Below are 9,614 nucleotides of genomic sequence, written 5' to 3' on the forward strand. Positions count from 1 at the left end.
GAACATGCGAACACACACACACACACACACACAGGCGCACACACACACACACGCACACACACACAGATACATTCAGAACTATGGCACCTACAAGGAAGCACTTATTACAAAGATTAAATTAGCTTGTTTCTGCCTTGTGGATTTTAGTTCAAATGTGATGGATATAAACAGAAGGGTTATTTATTTGCTTGTCTTACTGCCAAGCTGGAGAGTTTAGGAATCACCTGTACACACTTAAAACCGAGGTCCGAAGTGAGGGGATTTGTCCATAATCCCGTATTGATCCTTCCTAGACAGGCTGTCTGGTGGACTGACACTCTCCCATACCTACAGTCACACGGCCGCCCTGGCTGCGTGCCTCACCACATCTAACTATAGAAGCGAATACAACCCGAGGCCAATTTGTGGCTGATTTAATGGCTCGCGGTGGAGTTGTGACATTGGGCCAAGAAAGACAAGAATTGCCCATTTTGTTTTCCAGTTTAAACGGCAGTCCCAGCAGTCGATGCATTATTAGCTCGTTGTACACAAAGGCCATTTCACCGCTGCTGCCTTACACACAGCATCCTTCTCTCTTCATCAAACCAGCCTGGACTAGAGGGATTCAGCTACCCCGTAGAAAAAGGTGGGAGGAGTCTAAATAAGTACAAATGTAAACCTCCTGTAAGTTGTCGTGTCATCGAGAAACCTCCGTTTTGGTTCATCTCGCTGTTTTTGAGTAAGTCAAGGTAGATAGTAAATATTAAATGAATCTGGCATCTGTGATGAGTGCACTAGTTTCATTGCTAGATTTCCAACAAAGAGGTTAAGTGTCCTAAAGCCAGTTACACTTACCAGGGTCAGCCAGTGAACAAACAACCACAGCAGAAGGTTTTCAGAGGTTGCAGAGTTTCTGATTTGTCAGCCGGAGTAGGAGCTTGAAGTGGTGTAGAAATGTGTCGATTTTTTTTGCCCCCCCCCCCCCGCCAGCGGGTTGACATTTTGAATTTTCAGTGAAATGCCTCGACAGCCCTGGCGCGGATTACCATAACATTTTATGGAGATTTACGGCAAATGCGGCAGCTTTTGATGCTGCACAATCGCCAAGTGCGAATTCGATGTTCCAAAAATGCATTTGCTTTATTACCAAGTTACTGCAAAACTAATGCCATTTCCACCAGCATCAGTTGCATTTAGCTAATTCACAATGTGAACACTGTGAAACCACTTTTTGTGCCGCGAGCATGTCAGCATGCTGACGTCGTGGTTTAGCATGAGACACTTATGTACTCCAATATAACTGTGCAGTGCTGCGTGCGCGGCTGCGGACTGTTTTTGATCTCTGTGCATCTGTTTTGGCGTTTCCCTCATCAGCCAATGGCGCGCATGAACGGCTCCGATGTCTCCTGCATCTTTCCTTTCGGTACAAGGACTGTCAAAGCTCGTGTGGGGATCACGGGAGGCTCTCCACTCACACACGCACCGCCTGTCTCTGCTGCACGTTGGTGCTGGAGTGTCGCTCCTCTTGCTGTGATACAAAAGTGGAATCTCTGATGTGTGCCAGGATACCGCGCGGCTCCCCTGAACACCTTTTTCGCTCTCTTGTGGAGTAAAGCCATGCAGCCGCGGAGGGAGCGGTGTTCCAAGTGCACCGGCGTCGGTAGCAGCTGTCAGCGCCTTATTGAGAAAGTGTCAAAGAGCGTTGAAGGAACTGTGAATGGGAGTTACACTGAGTCGGTCTGAAGTAGAAATCTTTGGTTGCAACCGGACCCACACTTTTAAGTTTCCTTTAATTCCAAGAATGAAAGCAATGAAATTGTATTTGGCTGTGGATCAAACACAGAATGTTCTATGGCTATGGATGTTGCCCTTTTTACGACTTGTTTTCTGAATGAAATATCCTGGCGTTGTAAGAAATAATATATTAATATCCTAGCCAATTAATCAAACTTAATCCATACGTAAACATATTATATGTGCCACAAATATGCCGAGCTTTTCAACAAAAGAAGCTAAAATGTGACTATTTCCAGCAAGAATTCTTTTTTGTTCAAGGCCAAGTGTGTTGCCTTTAAGTCACTTAACTCAATGTCTGTCAAAGGTTCTCCTGCAGGGCTCTTCGCCGCCTCTTTGAAAATGTCCTCGGGGCGTCCTGATACAGTTGAGAAAGGTCAAGGGACACGGCTTCAATGGAAGTCTCCATTAAAAAACTCAAGGCGGCTCAATGCTGTCTGTTGTTGTCTTTGTAGCATTTTTGGAGCCCGACCCATTATGGGGCATAAAGTCAGGATAATTCAGCTTCTGCTGTATCGGTCTCAATCGGTGTTTCGCAAGTGCTCTTTTTTTAATGAAAGTACATCAGTAAGTCTCTGGAGCACTTATTTACTACTACTGTAGCAACATTACAACTCTAGTAGTACTGTAAACAGGTGGTCACCGATTAAATGGTAGATGCACCCTGTTTGTTTGAAACACTTGTCTGCGGGACAGAAGTCTGCCAAAAATCCTCATCGGTCAGTTGGAAGAACTCAGCCTTGGCCTTGGCGGCCAACTTGGGTGCACCACTGGTTTACATGAGAAATCTTATGAAGGGGGCATGAAGGTCCCGCATTCACTCAAGTTAAATATATAAAACAATGTGTGGCTAAAGAAAAAAAAATTCTAATGTAGAACAGATTATGGATTGAAAACATGTACGCATGCTTTGCGTCTTGAGAAGAAAAGGTAGAGAGAGACAGTGCGAGAGTGAGAGAGAGAGAGAGAGAGAGGACAATGGCTGGAGTGTGACTGAACAGCCAGTCGAAACGTGTGGTTGCATTCTCGCTTTGTTCCATGAGATCACAGTTGTGGCAGATGCCGGGTAGACGGGGAGCAGCTGTTTTGCTCTCCGCTCTCCAGTTACAGACGCTGGCACTGGCTGCACTCTGGGGATGGGCAGAGGGGCACGCTGTCGAGTCTTGATAGCGTTTGTTCTCCGAGGGTGGGCACAAAGCGTCCTCAGACCCGGCAGTACCCCACCAGTGCTCTTGGCAGCGGAAGAGAGGGACGCGGCCGAAGGTGTTAAACAGAATGCGACTGGTGACAGGACATAACGCGCAGCTGGTGCCGCTCTCACAGGACCCATGGCGCCGTTAATAAACACCGACTTGGGAGGTTACAGTTAACTCAAAATGTTATTGGAAAATGCACTAATTCATTCGCTCTTCGCGGTGGAGGTCTGATCAGATAATAGAAAATCACATTAATTGACAGATGTATAAGCTCACTGCCCGCAGCTGCCTGACTTATTCCCACTACGCTGTGAGCTCTCAGAGGTTGAGTGCAGGTTCTAGTGACATCTAGCGGTAAGGTCGAAGACTGCAGCCCACTGAATACCCCCCCCTGGCCTTCAGGTAAGATCTTCTCTAGAGTTACTGATTGTTTTTCCCCATTCTGGGCTACTGTAGAAACACGACGATATATAACACGGTTGACTTTGTGTAAGTGGTCCTGCTCCCTGTGTTGACACAAAGGGCCCATTCAAAGGTGGCGGAAACAAAATGATTCCCAGTGTCAGTGGATTACACTAGGATGAAAACATTATTATGGTTAATATATTCAAGTTCTGCTGATAGATCCGCCTGAAATGTAATCCTGAACACCTGCTTTAACAGAAACAGTTTGAACAAGTGTGAACATTGCAGCAAAACTATTTATACAGTAGAAAGCACAATTAACAATGTGAGATTTGAAAGAAGTTCCTGCCAGGATCGTCAATAAATTGCCCAAAGAAATGTTCTTGCAGGTTCAATGTTGAGGTATTTCGGTTATTATTTGTTTTTCATTATGAGCTCTAGGATTTTGTGAGCATAGAATGTTCCTGCACTAAAAGTCAAGCGCAGCTTAGATTGTACATCACATAACTTAAGATTTGTAAGTGCTCATATACAGTAACCTCGTGAAAAGTACGGAGCAGAATATTTTTTAGTTGGGAACAGTCTAATGAGATGCTTCTGCCAACAAGTTTCCAGTCTTAACAGCCAAAACCCTGAGTCGGGAGTGCTGAAAACAAATGAATGCGATTATTTACTGAAAACCGACACTTTTCCATGGAGTCACAGAGGTGGATCCACACAGAGTGGATATTACTAGTGACTGAAAGCATCTTTTGTAGCGAGAGAAGTGGCGCTTCTTGGCCTTCAGTGTTGATCACTGATGGAGTTAGTGTTTCGTAAACCGGGTACAGAAATTGACATCTGACCAAGACTGTAGACTGTCTGACTCTGAACAAGACCGAACTGAGTCATGTCCTGTGAGTCAGAGAATAATTGAGCTAAATAATTAAGCCCCGCTACTTTCTCTTCAGTGTTACCAAGCGATATCATGAGTCGACCCGGTTTTCTCACGGCGGACGTTTGAATGCTTTTTGTCACGTCACAGCGTCACATCTGTCACATCTGTCACACAGACTTACTGAAAAATGAAGATACTGTATATCACCCTAGAGTGTCAGTCTCAGAATGAAGTCTCAAAGCAGAGCATTGAATTCCAAAACTACTGATGACGCTCGCCCTTCTTTCGAAAGCATCGAAAGAGAGATTGTGTATCATGTTGTTTCACACACGTTTGTACAAAGCCCTTCTCAAAAAACGAAGCAAGTTTTATTTATCGTATTGTATTTATTGCATTTCATTATTATTCTATTAGCTGATTAACCTTCATTTGCCACAAATATTCACTAGGACTCAAAGATAAACTGGTTCTTAAAGGTCAAAGGTCACCGTCATATGCTTATGGACGTGAGAAATCTGGAACACCTGGAGGGAATCTCATGAACTTGACATGTAAAGGCGATGGTTCTAGTTTAGGCTGATATTGATATTTATCAATGGATACAATCTTTGTATTGAATGACCAAATATATATCATATTATGTTTTATAATAATATTTCAATACAATTTCAATACATACTCCTTTATGTGGAACTCTTATTTCCGTGTTGGAGACTAACAATAGTTCTCCGTGGCAGTGGATATCTCTGAGGGATCAGTCAACCCACAGGTAATAAATACCAACATAAAGCAGAGAGTTGTTTTAAATTTCAGAGAATATGAGGAGAAAAAACTAATTCTCATGCGCCTTCTGTCTGTCGGTTATCCCTTACTCCTGGAATCATGCGAAATTCCGGCTCATATTTTGCAAGCGCCAGCCCAATTCAGACACGCTGTCTGTACCCTGCAATTCAAGCAGCGAACGCGACGTCTGTGGTTGTGTCCGAAGATGCTCGGTCATGGCTCGGCCTGCCTGGTGTTGTCTTGCTCGCCTTGTCAGCGGTGTGGGGCGGGTGCCCGCGGTGATGTGCACTTACAGTAAGTGAAGGAGTGATGTTTCAGAGATGGATAGTGTTTCCAGTATTTATCGACTGCTTGCGAGGCTGCGAGGCCCCGCATGACACTGCATTCAGATACATTAGCGGAAGAGGGAGCCTTGACGGCCTGTCAGAGGGAAAGAAGGGGGCTGAGAAGCGAGGAGGGGCAGAAGTTAAAGACATCGATCGCGGCCCCATCGCTCTCCGAGCTGCATCCTGTGTTTTCATCGTGCTATCATGGGAAGAGAGCAAACAACAACGTCAGGGGGAAAGGCTACTGATGGCTCGGTGTGTCTAATGTCTCCAGAGAGGCAGAGAGATTCACATGCACTATAGAACTCCTAATAATGTATGTGTGGATGCCACTGGATAAGTTATTCCTGATGGAATGAGAGTCGTAATGCTGACAGTAAACGTTCTCACAGCACAACGCAAGCACTCAGTTCATTGCCCATGAGGTGGTTCAGTTTCGATAATGTCTAATAGTGGTTCATCATTAGCATTAAAACAAATAGCCAATTTTAAAATATTACTTGCGTACTCAGTGATACCTGACCTGGCATTTTTGGCAGTATCGGAGGCATTTCGGAGACCGGTATTGGAATCGAAACATCTATACTTGCGCTGCCAATTATGTTTTGCGTTGAAAAAAATTCTCAACAGCTTGATCCATAGAGTTTGACTCTTACATTAAAAAATAACCATAGTGCGTTGAAAATGCGCCTGGATCATGTCCAACGTGCTCCATGACTTTACACAGATGTAAACTATTAGGACAAGCTGTTGTCTCACGTGGCAGTTGACGATCCATCACAAAACGCCGAGCTCATCCTCTGTTATTCCCCCACTGAGGACAGGAATTCAGATTTATATTAGAGGATGATGATGACAGATGATTACATTCTTTTACCTCAAAAAACAAACGTGATGCCTAAAAAAAAAGATATCCCTCTAGAGATAAATGCATTTTCATGTGCAGATTTTATACAGTTTAACGATATCAAGAGATAATGTGTCATTTTGTTAAACATCATGTTTCAAACCTGCTGAGACCATTTCATTATAAAGCAATAAAACAGGTGTCAGTTTTCCAATGTGTGTGTATTGTGAGGGGCCGGATGAACGAGAGGGAACACAGGCAGGGAGGCAGAGATTTGTAACCAACTTGCTTTTTTCTCCTCTGAATTAAATGTTTATGTTGAAGCTCAACCAGAGCTGTTGGACTGTTTCTCCTAATTAAGGGAAAAGGTGCCTGATTGACAAATGAGCTCTGGGTCGGTCAGCCGACCGCAGAGGTTTTTCCCTGCCAAGGACTGCGAGGCCTCTGGGTTTCCCATCAGCCACGGGAGCAGATGGTTTAACAATCGCTCAAACGTTCCCGGAGCAAAACGAGGAAGTCTTATCTGCTTGTTGTTCGAGCCGAGGGATTAACGTGGGGAGCCTCTTGGAGGCCAAGCAACAAGTGGGATTGCTGTACAAAAAGAAATAAATGGAGATGGTCGTGTAGCGATTGTTTTATTGATCGATTGCCTCTTGGAGTCACTGTCTGATTTCTGAGCTTGCAGACTAAAGGGGAGGATTTGATTTTGCACTTGAGTTTCACTTCAGACTTGAACTGTACTTGACTTTGAATGGCTTCAATTTTGACTGTTGATCACTGACTTGCATATGCATCTGTGAACTGTATATGCAAATCATTCCAGCAATCCACATGTGCTCTTTTCTATCTGCGCTTATCAGCATAATATTGATATATATCACAGATAAAAAGAAAACACGAATACATCCAAAAATATAGAACTTGAGTTTGGAAATATACATTTTATAATTATTTTCCACGTTGCTTATCCTGTAAAATAAAAGTTTTCATATCTGTGCATATCAGGAAACATAAACGCTGCTACTGATATGTCTGTGAAAGATTCACATCGACCAACCGATATCTATATATCGGGCAGGCCCTGTTGCAAGCACTGTGAGCTGATGCCTACGAGAAAATATGTCTACTCAAAAAATGTAAGAGCGTCAAATCTGTATCATATGTATCTGGGTTATCCTCCTGATGTGTAGAAAAGTATATTCAAGTATATTTTTCTGGTTGCACTGGTGGAACGAGATGTAATCAATGTGTTCGTCTTCGAAGAAGTTATGTGACATTATGAAAAATGTGCCGCACGTCCCTCGGTGGTTGAAAAATAAAACATGTATTTATCGTATTTGCTGCTGAGAAGGAAACATCTCACACATCCTACAAGTGTTCAGTCCAATTAGAATTACCTAGTCCTCTAGTCCCAGATGGAGAAGAAAAGAAATCCACTTTGGCAGAAGGTCACTGATTACCCCAGCATGCAACCTCACAGTTGTAAGATTCACCTCCCTATTACTGTGTGACCTTGTTTGTCCAGAAAACCACCACCTCATTTCATTTACTCGTTCAGACATTTACTTTATTTAATAAGTGACGGTCATGTGCTGAGGGGGGGCAATTATGTCAATTGTAGAGGTCTCTCACCGTTTCATCGTCTTCAGTTTCTGCCCGAGCGCTCGGCCTTTCAGTTCATCTCGATCTTTATCACGGCGTGCAGGTTAATGCGGGTCTATTTCTGGACTTGCAAACTATTTTGCAGCTCCATAAATGAGACTTTTCTCCTCTGAAATCCTCCCTCTGATTGACTAAGTAGCTGCTGAGATAAGGACAATTTTGCCATTAAAATATTACCAGTGACCACACAGTGAAGGACCTGAAGTGTGTGCTGTATCACTGCAGCCTTCACACCGCCGACAAACGCACAAAAGAGCTTTCAGCACTACGGCCAAGGGAGGGGTGTGGGTGCACACGGAAAATATGCACTGAAGACTCCCTCCCTCCCTCCCTCCCTCCCTTCCTCCCCTGCGCCCCCTCAATCCCTCTCCAACAACACAGAGCAGGTAGTTTGGCAAGAGGCAGTGGGAGCAGCTCCTTCCATTGATTCCCTCTGAATTTTTGGAGTAGTAAAAAACTCAATTTGTCCAAACACCATTAATCACAATGGCCATGGGAGCGTCCCTTTTAATGAACGGATTCTTTCTGGGGGCATCTATGGCCAGTTAGTTTGCCATTTTAACCCCACCTGTCTGTGTCGACTGGTCCGCAGAGAGGTGCACAAATGGAGTCCAGTGGCGGTTCCAAAGGGTTGGGTTGTATACATTCCTTCGTGCGTTACTACAGCCAGGGCCAGGGAGCATGGTCAAAAGGAGCCAGTGTGCAAAAGGCTGTAAAAAATGATGTACAGGCTTTTTTATTTTGCAAGATATGCCGCTGGTACATGGAGCCCATATTTCTTTTTCATCCACCCAACATAAAGTGTGGGGGGATGTAATGAGCAGTCCGTCTGTCCGTCAACATTTTGTTTCTTGAGAAGAAAACGTACAAAACATTTAGCTTTTTCAAGAAGCTTTACAGTGAAGTCGATCAGATAGTGAAGCCTTTTGCTGTTTTGATAAAAAAAATAATTCATAATTTAAACTCTCGTTTGTTTTTACCCACGCAACAAGTTTGACTCCGAACTTTTCACCAATAAGCAACAAAACGATACCACACAGCTTTCTGTTTACTGGCTCAGGACATGAAGGGATTAACTTGTTATCACTGGCACTGAATAACTGGATTACTCAATACTCGACACCTGCACACTTAATAAACACTTCATTAAGGCCTTTTAGCGTAACCATAGAATCCCATGGGCGGCTCTCAGGTTGTAGGGTAAGACGATTAGCAGCTTTTTTTTCTCACGAATGCCTTTGCTGCATTTATATTACTATCATATAAAACTATATGGAATATTATTACACTCCTTTGACTTGTGCTTGTGTGTGACCCCTGTGTCATGCAATGTGAGATGAGTTATGCCGGCCTTGGTGCCGTCGCTGCCATTTCTACAAATTTGAAAAAATGTGCAAATTGTGGCACAGCGTATGTGTTTGTGTTTTGCGTGGTTTTTCCCTTGCTGTGATGACGGCCAAAAGCTGAACACTCGGTAAAGTGAGGACAGAACAGAAATGAATACTAAAGTCTTGGTGATCCTCCATATAAACAGCAGCTCTACTGTATTTACTCTCGTTTTCACTTATCTTCATTTTTACAAAACACGTGACAATGTGACAAAAGGCAAGTCTTGATTTTTGAAAAGTGCATTGAACAGTGCGACAATGTGTTAACACATAATACGCTTTAAACCATTTAAACACTCGAAGAGACATCTAGACTTGACGTTTGCTCTTTTTCTATTTTCAAAGCTTTTGTAACAA

At 43.6% G+C, this 9,614-nt stretch overlaps 1 protein-coding gene across 2 annotated transcripts in view; it reads left to right on the forward strand.

Moving 5' to 3' along the window:
• The window catches only part of bmpr1bb (bone morphogenetic protein receptor, type IBb), a 44,870-nt gene that overhangs the window by 12,800 nt on the left and 22,456 nt on the right, over positions 1–9,614 (forward strand). The gene's annotated exons all lie outside the window — the stretch shown is intronic.

The sequence above is a fragment of the Scophthalmus maximus genome, chromosome 20, assembly GCF_022379125.1.
Source record: "Scophthalmus maximus strain ysfricsl-2021 chromosome 20, ASM2237912v1, whole genome shotgun sequence".
In the NCBI taxonomy this organism is placed as follows: Eukaryota; Metazoa; Chordata; class Actinopteri; order Pleuronectiformes; family Scophthalmidae; genus Scophthalmus; species Scophthalmus maximus.